Below are 16,042 nucleotides of genomic sequence, written 5' to 3'. Positions count from 1 at the left end.
GGACTGCACTGGGAGATATTTTATCCACTGCTTGTGTTCCAGAAGCTCTTGGAGGCCCTAGCCAGGGTCAGACACATTCTATGAAACAGTCCCTGTCCCAGCCATCTTACAGTCTAAACCAAGAGGAGATGGGAGAAAGGACGGATTATCATCTCCAGTGTACCAAGGGCTGAAATGACTGGCCTAAGGTCACACGGAGAGTCTGTGGCAGAGTCAGAACCTGAGCTCCTGCGTCCCCATTCAGAGCCTGATCCTCTCAATACGTGGGCAATAGACTGGCATAGTGCTTGTGATCATGTCTCCGAGGGGCTGGCCTCACCTGTGACACTGGCAGACCGGGTGCCAGCTCCGGCCAGAGCCCCAGGCCAATTCACTTGTGTGTTAGTGTAGTTCAGAGGGATTGTTAAATGTGTATGAGTGTATTTGGGATTTAAACGCCATGAACACGAGTGGGATGTTACCTGCATTGTTTTCACTTATCTGTATCCCATTATAACATAGGAGCAAACATTTACACTGTGTAGACCCTGTAACTAAATAACCCATCAGACAAGAAAGAAGCCTTGTTGAATGCAAATGAAGAGCTTTAACAGAAAAGAGCTAATTTCAAAGCCAGTGGCCATTGTGTGTGATGACCAGAGGTCAGAGACTCAAGGTGCATTCCTCATTCACCATCATCAAAGGGAAAGCCCACGTGGGTAGTGACACTGTCCGCTTTTTTTCTGTGAGAAGAAGCTATAAGAATATCCTGCCTCTCTGTACTCTAACAGGGAAGTGCACTAGATACAAAGTGAAGATCCCCAGACCCAATCCGGGTATCCTGAAAAGACTTTTTTGGAAACTGGCTGTTTATTTTATCACGGCCACCATTTGGAATTACACACTGTGACTCACCCGTGCATATAGTTTACCTGTTTTACCCCCTCAATAATCCTCATTTCCTTTTCTTAGCTAATAAACCTTGAGTTAGTTTACCATAGAATTGGCCGTCAGCGTTGTCTTTGGTGTAAGATCTAGAGTACCGATTGCTCTGGGGTAAGTGACTGGTCTCTTGGGTCTGGGAGCAACCTGACGCAGTGCGGATTTTTGTTTAAGTGACCTTTTATCAGGAGTTCTGGTAGGGCGATACCCTCCAGTATGCAGTACCGCAAGAGTTTTTAGCGGGTACGGGGTACCGGAAAGACTTGGGGCTAGGCCCCGCTCCAGAGCAGGCTAGGGGGGGCTGCACTCCGCTCCTTGAAGGAGCAGAACACAGCTAGGGAGGGCATTCATTCTTTAAATGGCTTTATGAGCACAATACATATGCTATCAAACTTAGACAAAGGCTTTGTTTAAGTTTTCTAGCATATGTATTGTGCTGTTAAGTTGGTCAGGAGTCCTCAAGAGGGGAGGGGTGGGGCGGACAGAAGGTGTTTAAATAGTGGTTTTGATTCTGTTTCTCCCCATTGGTCTGAATTATCCGTGACACCCATACTGCATCACATCCAGTCCAAATCAGCAGAGGAATGCCTCTGCCTGCACTGACCAGCGGATGTTTGGATTCTGATGTCAGCCCAGTTCTGCAGCCCAACGGGAATCAGGTGTTGTCCTCAGTGTACACAGAATTCTTCTTTGCAGCCAAACTAGTCTAACATGCATTTTGTGAACTGGAACTGGAGCAGCAAAACAAATGCCTCCTTTTCCAGCTTTGTGGGTGAGAGAACTATAAGTGAAGATGATAATGCCGGACACAGAGGGCCTTAAACCGGCTGCCTCAGGAATCTGCCAAGAACTTTGCTGAAAATATGTCCCTCAACGGAGCTAAGACGTATCACACATCTGCCCACCTTTACGTGACTGACACTCCTTCTGATCTGAGAGCCCAGGCATTGGCAGTTTCATCCAGAACAATTTACAAACTTGGAACCTAACACTGTAAACCCTTCATCATTTGATCAATCCCATGGAAGACAATGGGACTATCTGCATGACTATGGACCACTTTTGTGGACTGGTAAGCGTTTCAGGAGTCTGTTCCTATAAAGGAAGTTGAATCCCCCATTGAAATGCAATGTTTAGGTACAATACCATAAAGCAGTTTAGGATACAGTTCTTCTTAAAATTTGTCTTTTAAGAAGTCAGACATATACTGAAATGGCTCCTCACCCAGCTCCCATATTCCATATAAACAGACTGAAATACTACATATGTGGGGGGAAAGTGAGTTGTTAAGCATGTTGATGTTTGTATATACAAAGGGAGGTGTCGGAGGGGATGGGGAGAGTGTGGGGGCCCCTGGTTGGGGTAGGGTGGGAGGAGTCACAGGGAGGGTCATCTAGGGAGGTCACGTGCCCCCCATTGTGTCCCTCCCATGAGTGCAGTACCGGCAAGAAATGATTTCTACTTGCACCACTGCCTTTTATCACAATGTCCGGTTTGTTGGGGTGGCAAGATAGACTGGAGAGTCTTAGAGGACTGTCTGTGACTCCAGGGTAAGACTGGTAGAGGGATCCAGGTGTTCACATTTGTCACTGGCTTGGTGAAATCTAACTATAGAACTCACCATCAGCTTGGGGGATCTGTCTTTTTCTGGAAGCCTGGCCTGAGGTTGTGAGCCACTCCAGACAGCAGGACATGTCTCCTCCTGTGGACTGGCCTCAGTGACTATAAATGCCTGTTGCATTAGCCAGGTAGTTTGGGGGGTTGTGAGGATTTTTTTCTATCTTTAAATTCTGTAGTACAGGACTCATAAGCAACCCTACAACAACAGCAACGCAGTGTGCAGAACCCAGCATGCAGGAGTGACCCTACGATAAGAAACCAGTGTGCAAAGCCCAGTGCTTGGAGTGACCCTACAATAACAAAGAACGTACATCTCAGCGCTGGTGAGTGACCCCACGAGAACAAAGCGGCGTGCAGAGCCCAGTGCTGGTGAGTCATGCGACAGTTCAGCTTGTCTCTCAGGTTTCTAGTTCACACAGCGCTTGCTGTTATTGACACGAGCACCTCCTACTTTACCCAAACAAACACATTTTAGCTTTTACTATAACAGCAAAGTCTCCTGCTCTCATAACCACCCGATTCTCAGCCTTTGGGTATATTTTACACTTGGAAGGGGAAGGGGAAGGGTGGCTATTGCATGTATTAACATGCTTGCAGGGTTTAAATAGATGCCAGGGGATTGCTGGTTAGCTCAGCGACAGTGGGCTGCACACAGCGGTTTGTTATTATAGGCTAGCTTGCGTGTGCGGGATTGTGTGCACCAATCTGTTGTTGTCAGGTAGTGTCATGGGGTGACTTGGCCCCTTTCAGGGGCCTCCATCCATCTATAGGAAGGGATGGGGGAATTAGACTTGGCTGGGGCTCATTAGGGAATCCCGGCTTGGAACTGATGCTTGTGGACCATCTGGAGTGCTTGATCCACCTGGTCTGTACCATCTGGGGAGGGGGTGGTCAGGTGGAAGAGGGGATTTAGGAAATGGATGGAAGTGGAGGCAGTCAAGGTAAGAAGGCCCAGGAGTGAGGAAGTGTTGGGTCCTTACCTAGGAGATGAGGTCAGAGCAGACCCTGTCATGCTGTCCTGCAGGGGCACAAGAGCATGAGAACCAACCTTGGGGCAGACTGTTAGGAAGCAGAGCACAAACCCAGCTGGTTGTCCGTTCAGTACTTAGATTCCAACTAGTTATCCAATGTAAATGCCTCAGGCACGATAACAGCTAACGGTGGGGTCACAGACATCCCCTTGGGTGCGCTGATCTCTCTTGTCCCCATGGTGAGCCTGCCTTTGTGACAGCTGGTCTGTTACAGCAAGAATCACAGCAACATCCAGGTTACTCCCGGTCCCAAAGGAATGGTCAGTTGCACTGTAGATCTCATACCCACGACAATGCTTGCAGCCAATCCTATGATAACCTATATACAGATTTATTAAAAAGGAAAGAGTCATTTACAAGGTTAAAGCAAGTAAACATAGATACACTAATGAGTTCAATCTTAAATTTAAAAAGATAATACAAAGCTTCTATGATAAGCAAGCTTTGTATGTCTTTTTAGGACTAACTCAGGCTACACATTGGGGTTCTCTTGCTTATGCCTAGAAACCTTGCCACTCCAGAGTCCAGGCATCATAGAGATCCAGTTCCTTCTTGTTAAGGGTTTTTATTCCCTTCCCCCCATGTGCTCTGAGCTGAGAACTCAGCTGACGGAAGGAATCCACTTGCACAACTCATCTTCATGGAGGGAGGGCAGAACAGCCAATGTCTTTTGTCCTCTTTAATGTCCCACAATAGTTTGTCTGGTGTCAATGCCCCTTCCCTGTTGGGCAGGACGTAACACCTTCTGCTGGAGACCAGCACTTCACACCAGTTACTGTCTCTCTCCTGTCTGATGATTTACACGGTCACAGAGGCTCACAATACAACCGCTCAAATAGTACCTTACAATGTGGAATACAGATGTTATATCAGACTAATGCAGAGAGCAACTCACAAGTATTCAGTAAAGTCTCAGCACTAAACACCTTCTTATAACCCTAATCCCCGTTTTAACAATACTAACGTACAGCTGAGCCAGACTGATTTCAGCCATGTATTTGTCAGTGTTCAGCTGAGACATGGGGACCTTGGCATGAGCTGGTCTGCTAGCGTCACAGACCCTATCCAGAAGTACTGAGAAAGGAGGCTGCAGGGGATAGGATCAATGCCTGGAATGGGCCCATAACTTAAGGGAAGCAGTCTCTGTGAGTTAGGGACCGGGGGAAAGGACAGCAACCAGATTCAAGGGGAGCAGTTGGTGTCCCAGGAATGAGAGGTCCTGAGGAAAGGACGAAGAGCATGGCAGAGGAGGAGGAGATCTTAAACACAGCAGCAGAGAAACAGGTCTGGTGGTAGCCAAATTCTGGAGGGAGGATCTAACGGGGCAGCAAACTGGCTGGGATTTCCTACATTGGCTTGAACACTGGTGCAGGACATCGCGATAGACTGGAAGGAGGACACTGTCACGCAGGAAGGGTCGGATGTTAGGCGTCTCTAGCCAGAGGGACAGGTCCCAGTGGCAGTATAATAGAAGGTTAAGCTGGACTATACGTTCAGCTGCTCAGTGTTGACATGTGTAACATGCCTTATCAGCACACAACAGCCACTCCTGGCAGTACATTACATGACCATACAGAGAACATGTCCCCGGTGTGTCCCTCGGGGAAGGAAGCCCGGGAGCCAGTCCACATCTGGTACAAGTGCCTGATCAGCAACCTGCCCTGTACCAGCCGTACATGACAGGCGGGAGCCAGTCTAGAAAGCCACAAGAGGGCGCTCTGGGGCGGGGCAATATAGCACAGGGAGGGGGTGTGCGTTGGGCCGCAAGCACATCCTGTAGGGCCCTGATTCGCCATTGCTTTTTGAAGAAAAAGCATTGTTCCCTGTTAGGGTGGGGAGCGGGAACGGAGACATCACTCCTACAGATCCCGCAGCTGGGTGGAAGAAAACTGGGTTGAGCCTCCTGACCCTGACCAGCGTCTCTTTCCCTGCCCGCTTTATCCCTCCTATCGCTTGTTTTCCACACCAGGTCCTGCCATTGCAGCGAGAACGCCCACGCGTCCCATGGTAACCGAGGGACGCTGATGGTACATGCAGCCGCTTTGCCCTTTGCTCGACTATAAACCCCACGTCTCCGGTTGCCCCTCCGGGACATCCGTCCGGCAAGCTACAGAAGGAAGCAGCTGGCTGCCGTCTCTGAAGTCGGAGGTGCCCAAGGAGGCCTGCAGACAAATTAGCTGTGACTGGCTCTCCAGACACCTCTTCCCGGGGTGGCCTTTGGTCATGTTAGCTGGAGGGAGGAGAAACGGCATTTGGAAGAAGAGTCAAATGAGAAAAGGGCACCCGCGTGTGCAGGAGGATGTCGCTGCTGGTGGATAAGAGGCATTGGCTGGAAACACACTAGCACGTGATGTGGCCGTTTGCCTGCTCGGAACTGGGCTGAGAACCTCCCCCGTCCCCGGCACCAGCCAGGGCCCTGTGTTGCTTCTTTATCGCAGCAGGTGAATGCTGACGTCCCTGGAAACAAGGGGGCTAGTCGATCTGATTTTCTTACTCCCCCGCCCTTTCTGGTTCGTTGGCGTAGGGTTGGCCATGAGTGCTTGGCTGCAGGGCTCCCTCTCTTTGCCTGCGTCGGATCCACACCCACACATGCTTTCTACCCCACACCTACGTGTCCACTGCTATTTCCCATCCCCTCCTTCCTGCTCCCAACTTTTGTTCCTCTCCTTCTCCTGCGCTCAGCGTCCTGCCTGCTGTCCTGCAGCCCCGAAAGCTGCTCTCCTGTCCTTCAAAGCCCTCCTTGGTATCCCCCTCCCGAATGGCTGTCCTGTGTCTTGTCGAACGTAGACAGGCTTTTCGGAGCTGGGGGAGGTGCCTTTACGTTTCTGACACGCCATGTGGGGAAAGATTTGTGTGACGATCATGCTAAGAATTGATGGAATAACAATGACCATAGAATCCCTCCTCTGAAATGTGCTGGTTTTGGCATTAAAATATTTCACTGCCCAAAGCCCTCACCTGGGACCCCGACCTTCTCCCAGGCGACTTTATGGCCGTTTGGCACAGGAACGAGGTGATCTTTCTCCTGGCTGGTTGTTACTGACACGTTGTATTTGTCTCTCTGTGCTTCAGGGCCTGTCAGCTCATGTGACTGTCCAGAACCCCGCCAGGTGCTGGAAGTAATTATGACCACGGATGAAACCTATCCACTTTCCAGAGACCCATCAGCTTGGTTGGTGAGAGCATCCCAGGGTAGCTCTGGTAATTCAATCAGAGTCTGTAATTCGCTAATGGGCAGGATCGATTCTGGGCCGCAGCCGAAAGGGGCTTTGTTTCCATTGCCCCAGCCCTTTGCCAGCTGGCAAGCTGCTGCCAGGTGAGAATGACAGAACTTCACCCCCTAGCGTATTCCTCTGTGGCAGAGCAGAGCGCGCCTTGCTGGAGCCTGTCTGGACCATATTCCCCAGGGCCGGGCCAGGATCCTTCCATACAATCCAGGATCCAGGCCTTTGTCCAGCCTTAAGCATCCCAAGCGATGGGGGACTATTCCACAATCTAGCACAGAGGTCCCCAAACTGTGGGGTGCGCCCCCCTGGGGGGGCAAGGAGAAACGTTCGGAGGGCACGACGGGGTCTGGGACAGCCCCCACAGGGGGTGTGGAGGGAGCGCCACCCAGCCCCGCTCCGCTCCCAGCTCTGCTCTGGCCCCATCCGTGGCTCCTGGTCCCAATCCCGGCCCCATAGCCTCAGCCCCGGACCACAGCCCGGCTGTAGCTCTGCACCAGGCCTTGGCCCCAGCCCCAGTCCAGCCCCCAGCCTCTGGCCGCAGCTCCATTCCCAGCCCCAGTCTCAGCCCTCTTACCCCTGTCTGTGTCTCAGGGGGTGGGGGGAGGAAAAGGGTACTGAGAGGGGTAAGGGGGGCCATGACCCTGAAAAGTTTGGGAACCACTGGTTTACCAGATTTCATTGTCCGAAATCAAAGATGCTGTAGGCGCACTTCAGCCTCTTTAGCAGATCACTTTTCTCTGAGGTGTCTGGAGCACACGAGCCCTGAAGAAACATGTCCTTGAGGGCAGTGGCCTTAACAGGGAGGGCTTGGATTGAGGCATGTTTCCATGGGGACTGTTGTGATGATTGGACTGACAAATTGACCCTAATGGTGAGCTCAGTTGTAAAAAGTCTATGAAAGTTCATGAGATGTCACCATAACCTATAAAGGCAAGTGTTGATGGACAGTAGGGCCAGTAGTGTTCAGTAATGTGTGTTATAAGCAGGTGCACAAGAACTGGCTAGAGAGACTGGATTAGCCCAGATCAAAAAGAGACCACACTGTGATAACTCAAGGACAGTGGTGTTGAAACCATGCTGGGTAAAAAGAGAAGATATAGACCTGGAAATGAATAGACCAGCATTGATGTGTCAGATATTAGGCTTCACGCGTGGACAAAAGAATGAGGGGCCAGGCTATTCCACCCACCATTCCCTTTGTGAGTCCTTCAAGAAAGAGACTTTGGGGAGAGATTAGGGAAGAACAAATGGAGGCTGCTGGAGTGAGTGTCACCATCATGGCTGCCACCCCCACTGTCTCCTGGGACCCTGGGCCTTTGTCCTCCTGATCCGGAGGGATGTCTGGGCCAGACTGGGCCAGAGAGAGGGACCCAGATGACATCACCACCTCTGCCGGCTCCAGCTGAAACCCAGCCACCACCTGGGATGAAACGGTATCTGACTTTAACAACAGCTCCAATCCATCTCAACTCACTTCTCTTTCCACTGAAGGATGGTTATTACCATCTTTGGTAAGTACTAAGAGACTGTCAGTCAAGGGGCTTTTTCCTTCTGAAAACTCTCTCCAGCTAAAGGCAAATGGAGCAAGGGATGGTGTTAAAATCAAAGCCTGACTCAGTACTTTCCATTTCAAATGCTTTCTCTGGTTTTCTTTCTTTTCTGTATAATAAAAGGGCAGAAGGACTTTTAGTAATGTGTTTGCCCTGCTCTGAAGCAGGCTGAAGTCTGTGTACCAAACCTCAGACCTTATTTACCACTGTTTAAGGTTGGACAGTGCCTGGGTTATATTAACAGCTTTGGCTCATTTAATCCATCTAAATAAATACAACAGGGCCCTCCGCTGAGATAGTCTTGATATGGCCAGCCTTGGCTGAGGTGCCCTTACCTAAGGAGGTCTTAAAGGAAGACCTTTCGCTGACAGGTCAGTGAAGAAAATGTACAATAAAGCCAACTTTAAGTATTCTCCATATGAAAAATGCTGGCACAGTTTCCTTCCAAAACGCACATTCGTCCTGCTGGAATAAACCCAGAAAAAGAAGCACAACCAAGTTTGTGCCAAATTTCCTTCACAAAAATCTCCAGTGGGCCAAACCAAGCCCGGGGAAGTGAAGCCCCAAAGGAATTCTGTTTGAGAACATTGCGAGCAAGTGAAAATGTGACTCAGAATGGAACGGGCATCTCCTGCTTAGCCGTAGTGCAGTGGTCCCCAAACTTTTCACGGTTGTGCCCCCCTCACCCATCTGCACACCCCCCCTCGGGGCTGGGACCATACCTCTTGGGGGGGAAGGGTGTGCAGACAGCGGTAGGGGGGCTGAGGCTGGGGCTGCAGCTGCAGCTGGGGTGGGTCTGGGGCCGGAGCAGGGCTGGGAACCGAGCTGCAGCCAGGGGCTGGAGTGCGGAGCGGAGCCGCATTTGGGGGCGGGGCCGGAGCAGAGCTGGGGGCGGAGGGGGGCTGGGTGACACTCACTCCCCACGGGTGCTGGCAAGGCCCCACCACACCCCACTGAACATTCCTCTGCACCCCCCCTAGGGAGACGCACCCCACAATTTGGGGACCACTGCTGGAGCGTTAGCACCAAGGAGTTGTGTTGATACAGCGACCATGCTCCGGGGAGGGACACTAGGAGTTTACTCCCTATGTTGGCCTCAAGACGTTGATAGTGTTCCTCTAATTCTGGCCCATTTCCAGCTTTGCTCAGGGAGTGAGGGGCAAGGTGAGCCGCCAATTAACTGTGCAGACGCCATATACTGCACGTGCTGATCACCCCTCCCCGCTCCTCTGCTATGGAGCATCCAGGCTGCGCAGAGCATCTGGAACCTGTTGAACACCGTGCTGCCTGAGGATGGCTTGATCAAGCAATCCCACCGTCCCATGTGCTCTGTTGGAACGGCAAGCTGGCCTGCGCCGCTCTGCTCAGTGGCACTGTTTCACACGGGGAGGCAGTTTTACAAAGCGTCCTTTAAAATAAGATCTCGCTCATTCTCCATTTGCCCAGACATGGCCTCCCTCCCCCAAACCTCCTGCACACCATCTTTCGAATTTTATTGTGTTGCCTTTTTAATATTATTGTTACGACCATTTACAACCTCTTTCACCCCCACCACCAACCCCCATCACCATGGTACCCCAGCATCTCAAAAGGCTGAAATGGACACATTCAAAACCTCAGTAAGAAACCAAACATCATGACCCTCTGCAGCCCTCATCCGATCCTTAACGCTAGGAAACCAGGTGCATGTCTACACTGCAATAAGAGACCCACAGGGGGAGGGTCTCAGAGCCTGGGCCCAGCCTGAGCCTGAACATTTACACTGCTATTTTAACCCCCAGAGCCTGAGCTCACTGACCCGGGCTGAGTCTTGGTTCTGCACGTTTTTTAGTGCAATGTAGATGTACCCTGGAAGTCCAGGTTCCCCTTTCTGGCTCAGAGACTCAGCTTAACCTGCTTCAAGCACTCTGACCAGGTGACCCCCACCACCTAGCCTAGCGGCCCAGCTAGCTGGCTCATTCATGATCCTATCTAAGACCTGGGACTTGCCTCCAGTGTTAACGTTTACAGGGGAACGAGACTGTTGTATCTCAAACAGGGAGCAGAGGTTTAGCTGAGCGCAATAATGAGCAGGTAAGTATGGTGATGAACAAAAACTAAATGACTCCTCCCCATTCTAGATAACCTCACAGTAGATCCAGTGTCAGCTTTTCCCAGACTGGAGATAAGATGACTATTTCAGCCAACACAGTCATCATTATTCATAAACAACAAGATCTAAACTCTGTCCATTCAAATGTGTTTCACCGCGTTTCTGTGTTCTGAACTACGAGGGCCCAACCTTGCCCCACATCACTGGCATTACATCCCTGGGCAATCACGTGTGTTTAGAAACATGCTAGCCAATAAGAGCAATATTCTACCTTTCTATATCCCCCCTTACCTCAAGGCATTTCACAAACACACCTCCCTGTGGGAGGATCACCTCTGCTTGAACAGCTTGCAGAGTTTACGGACATGTCAGTCCATGGCCCGAAAAAAATTGCAGGACACCTGCAAAGCAAAGGCCAATATTAGACATGACGGAAGGAACTGGCACGGACCTCTAGAGACCTGGAAGCGCAGTGTCCCCTGCTCCTGGAAAAGGAGAGGGTGCGGAGATTCCTACCAGGGCTTTCTCAAAGGACAGTGCACAACTGCTTCCACCTTTCCTATCGGCCTCTGGCAAGTAGCAACCTCAGTCCTGGGCTCCTGTTTTGTTGATGGAAGAGAAAAAGACTCTTCCCCCCCCCCCCCCCCCAAAAAAAAAAGACTCCTGGTACTTTTGGAATGTGGGAGGGGTAGGAAATAGACACAGGGTAAAAGAGGTTTGATAGTCTACCCTGTACCCTATCCCTCCTCTGCCTCTGTTTTCAGCTCCTCCACCCCGCGCAAACAGCTGAAGTGCTCCTTACTGCTGATCACAGCTTTAGCCCAAGCAGCCGCTAAGTGCAACTGACAGGATTCTTGACTGTTCCCTGGGGCTCACAGCTGCAGTGTAACTGCCCAGGGTCTTGCTCCTTCCGCACTGCCGCGCCTTGGGAGAGATACAAGCAGCAGCCTTGCAGACACAGAACCACTACGCAGCATTAGTTCATACTCCGTGGGTTTCCTTTGTCATCACAATGAGATGAACATCAGTTTCTACATAACAAATGTGTAAGGCCAGCGGTTCTCAAATGCGGTCACCAGGGGCTTTTCTTGTGGCCTCAGCCTCATGGACTGTTATGGGGGGCGGGGCAAAATAGCAGCCCCTCCTGTTGCTCCTGGATGCCTGGCCTTGGTGTCGATTGCTGGGGCCGCCAGCACTGGTTGGGCCCTGCTCCCCCTGTGGAGATACCTGGGGCACAATGCTGGAGAACCAGGCAGCTGGTGAGTTTCCCAGCTTCCAAGGGCGGTGGGGTTCAGGCTTTGGGCTTCAGCCCTGGGGTGGCAGGGCAGCAGGCTCTGGCCACAGGGCTACGGACTCCAGCCCTCCACTGCCTCCTGCCGGCGCCTCCCCGGACCCCTTACCCCCACTCCATCTAGGGCTTAATTTCTCCCAGGCTTGTTGACAGGGCTGAGTAAGTCTGCTGTGAATAGTGATACTTCTCTGTTTGTTAATATCACTTTTCACAGCAGACTTATTAGCTAGCAATACATAAATTACAATGATTTGGCCGCGTATATTTATTTGTTTTTCCTAAAGCTAAATTAAGTATTTTAGGAAAAAGCGTGAGAGCGGCCACCAGCAAGAGTTGGTGGCTGCACTCTGAGGCCACCAAAAATTTGTTCTGAGAACCGCTGTATCTAGGCCCTCTATTTGACGCTTTGGCAATAAGGAAATTTTCCCTAGAGAGTAAACTGATGGCGTCAGGAATTAGTCGGCTGCATCAGTCTCCTCTTCACGTCAGTCTAAGTTTGAGAAAATAGTCACAAGAAGGTGCCAACTCCTCATTTCACATACAGCGTTACGTTGAATTCACCCAAAGCTAGGGACACCGGTAGAGCCCTGCGCAGATACCAAATCTGGATCTGCATCTGATCCGCAAACATGGTACGCGGGGATCTGCAGATTTGCAGGGCTCTAGCCATGGGGATGCTGCATAGCTGAAGACACAGACCCCACAGCCTTGTGTGGCAGCAGGAGCGGACACGGGGCAGGGAGCCAAGATTCTTCAGCTCTAGGTACGGCTCTGTCCAACTTCTTATGCCCTGCCCATCACATAGGATGTGCCAGACTGGATCAGACTTCTGGTCGATATAATCCAGTATCCTGTCTCTGACAGTGGCTAGAACTAGCTGCTTCAGAGGAAGGTTCAAAAAACCCCACAGCAGGCAGATTATGCCAATTTCCCCCTCCCCCACGAAGATTTCCCTCCTAATCCCTTCGTATCCATATAAATGTCCAGTCCCTTTTTGTTGCTACATTTTCAGCCTCAACAACATCCAGTAGCAGTGGGTTCCACAGGGTAATTATTCACCATGTGAAAATTGTGTTTCCTTTGATCAGTTTTGAATTTCCAGCCTTTTCACTTCAGTGAATGTCCCTTTGTTCTTGTGTTATGAGACAGAGAACAGACGCTCCCAATCTACCTCCACTGGACCATACAGACTTTTATCTCCTCTCTTTCATCATCTTTCTCAGGTAAACAAGACCAGGCTCTTCAGTCTTTCCTCATGAGAGGTTTTGTTGTTTTTTTCCCCAGCCCCTTGATTCTTGTATGAACTCCCCATCAGTGATCCCACTGATAGGAGTCCTGTCACTGGCTTGTTAGGTATCCTCAAGCAAGTCATGTCATCACTTTGTGCTTCGCTTTCCCACTCTGTTAAATGGGGATATCAATTCTGACCTACTCCGTGGGGTGAGGTGTGAAGTTTTCTGAGTAGACAGAGTGGACAGTTATTGGTTTGCGTGAAGTGGGCGACTTTTACTGTTAATACTGACCCAGCTTTATTATTTTGTATAGTAATTAGCTGAATATGCATCTAGACTCATTGATTTTAGGGCCAGAAGGGACCCCTATGATCTAGTCTGACCTCCTGCATAACAAAGGCTAGCGGAGTACTGTTCAAGGGCTCTGTTTTTCATTTCAGCATCTGGCCTGTAGGCATCGGATACATGAGGAAGTATCATTTCTCCCCTGTTCCTCTCTCTGTCTCTCACACACACACCCAGCTCCAGAAGGGAGAATTGCTGTCTTGCCCTTCCTGAGGCTGCTGCATGGTAGGGTGTCTGCTACTCTACCCTTCCCCCAGGCTCCATATTTTGGGCAGCTGCTGCCTCCCACACAGCTCCAATACCAGCCTCTGCAGCAGCTCAGAGCTGTGCTAAGCATGATATTGACATGTTCTTAGTTTCACAGCCACACCTTAAGTTCCCAAAGGCTGCAATGAAAATCACTAGGGTCTTCCCCACTTCTCTGCTGCCCCTTAGCAGAGCCCTGAGCAGCACCAGGTTGCCCCGGAGTTGTCCAGATTCACACAGATAGCCCCACATCAGGTCATGCTGGGAAATTTTCTCTTCCTAAAAAGAAGAGCTAGAAACATAGGGCACCATTTTCAAAGGCACTGAGCACCCACCAATTCCACTGGAGCTCAGTGTCCTGGAAAAGATGAGGAGTACTTGTGGCACCTTAGAGACTAATCAGTTTATTTGAGCATGAGCTTTCGTGAGCTACAGCTCACTTCATCAGATGTATACCGTGGAAACTGCAGCAGACTTTATATATACACAGAGAATATGAAACAATAACCTCCTCCCACCCCACTGTCCAGCAGACCTTAATACCAGCAGGACAGTGGGGTGGGAGGAGGTATTGTTTCATATTCTCTGTGTATATATAAAGTCTGCTGCAGTTTCCACGGTATACATCTGATGAAGTGAGCTGTAGCTCACGAAAGCTCATGCTCAAATAAATTGGTTAGTCTCTAAGGTGCCACAAGTACTCCTTTTCTTTTTGCGAATACAGACTAACACGGCTGTTACTCTGAAACCTGGAAAAGATGGGGTATTTTAAAAAAAGAATAAAAGCTTAGATTCTGCAGGAACTAAGGGTTCATGCCCCGGACTCACCAGTAAGGTAGCAGCATTTGAGTGCTGATAGAATTGTCTAAATGCCATAGACCCCTTTCTACACAGACTCTGCTGTGGGCCATGTCTACTACCAATCCCACTGGCTTCAAAACCAGCGTTCCCTGTATCTCAGGTACCTAAATGATCCAGAATTCCTACTCATTTCCATTTACCCCTCTCTCATCACACCCTCGCCCCAGCACTTCTACAGCCAGGCTACCAAGAAACACACCATCAGACCTTAATACCCAGTAATATATAGGGGGAGAGCTCCCCACGCGCCCCAGCTGCATTGCTCCTTCCCTGGCACACTAGTTATTGTCCCAGCCGCTCAACAGACATTTCCCTGGCAGTTGGCTATATTCATTGTGGGGAGAGAGGCTCCCAGCCAAGCCAGGCTCAGCACACCTCCGGCTGAATCAATGAGTTCCAGCCCAGCGGCTGCCTGCAGAACCCACAAGGAGCAGGTAACCTACAGAGACAAGAGACCCACTAGAGACAGGGGAGATTAGCCAGCTAAAGAGCAGGGCTGGCGGTCACACTTCTGCATTCTTACCGGAGGCTGCAGCATGAACTTTGCTTTGCTTTTCCACTCTCCAGCTGCCTCTACCCGCTGAAAAACCTCCCCAGCAACCAGCCAGGGAACCCGCAGCAGACAGACCGACCCTGCCTTGGAGAGAGAGTTTCTCTTGGTGTCACAGGGGAAACTCCCCTCCCCACAGATGCCCAGGGAAGGGAAGGGAAGAGGGGGTGAGGAACGAACAAGGGTGGGAAGGAAGGAGGGGCGGGGGAGAGGAAGGGAAGAATTGAGCGGAGCAGGCAAGGAAGGGGAGAAGGAGAGGGAGGGGAGCAGACGAGAGGAGTCGGGGCAGAGCGGGGGGGAGCTGAGGCAGGAAACAACTAGGGGGAAGCAGGGGCGCGAAAGGGGAGCTAGGAGACTGGGAAGGGGCAAGTGAGGACAGGACGGGATCGGGCTAGATGAGGGAAAAGGGGCGCGGCCGAGGCAGATGGGGGGCGGGACCCGCTCTCCGGACACGCCCCCCACGCTCCCATTGGCCCGATCTCCTCGCTCGACTGGCAGCCGGGGCCAAAAGCCTGAACCGCCCCCCCTCGCAAACGAAAAGTTCCCCCTCCCCCGCTAGGGGGGGGTCTCTGCTGCAAGGCATGTTGTGTGGTTCTGACAGCAGCCCCGGCCACCTTCCCCCAGTGACACCTGCGGGTGCTGCACCCCTAGTCCCGCACCCCTGGGTCCCCCAGTGAAAAGCGGCAGCCATTTTCTCTTGAGTGCAAACCAGCCCCCAGTATCCAGCCCGCTCCGACCGGCCACCAGGTCAACCCCAAGGAAAAGCCCAAGGAAAAGGTATGGAAAGGTTTCTCATTGCAAACCGGCCACCAGGTCAACCCCAGGGAAAAGCCCCAGGAAAAGGTCTGGAAAGTTCTCATTGCAAACCGGCCACCAGGTCAACCCCAGGGAAAAGGTCTGGAAAGTTTCTCATTGCAAACCGGCCACCAGGTCAACCCCCCCTGAGGAAAAGAGCTGTCGGACCCCACCTCCCTGGCGGTGGGGAGCAGCAGTTTTCGCTCAGGTCCGTAGCCCAGGGCGGACCAGGTCCGAGAGTAGAGCGAAGGAGGGAGTTCCCCGAACTGGCTCCAGCGAAA

General features: G+C 51.3%; 1 long non-coding RNA gene across 1 annotated transcript; it reads right to left on the bottom strand.

Moving 5' to 3' along the window:
- Window positions 1-541: 541 nt before the first annotated feature.
- On the bottom strand, window positions 542-15,338 carry LOC144263742 (uncharacterized). Its single transcript, XR_013345844.1, has 3 exons — window positions 14,940-15,338; window positions 10,733-10,842; window positions 542-3,891 (listed from the first exon to the last, which is right to left on the bottom strand). It is a non-coding gene; the product is annotated as an uncharacterized LOC144263742 (long non-coding RNA).
- Between the last annotated feature and the right edge of the window lie 704 nt (window positions 15,339-16,042).

The sequence above is a fragment of the Eretmochelys imbricata genome, chromosome 4, assembly GCF_965152235.1.
Source record: "Eretmochelys imbricata isolate rEreImb1 chromosome 4, rEreImb1.hap1, whole genome shotgun sequence".
NCBI classification, from domain to species: domain Eukaryota; kingdom Metazoa; phylum Chordata; order Testudines; family Cheloniidae; genus Eretmochelys; species Eretmochelys imbricata.
Note: the sequence above shows the minus strand (reverse complement) of the source record. Positions and strands in the feature narration are given on the sequence as shown.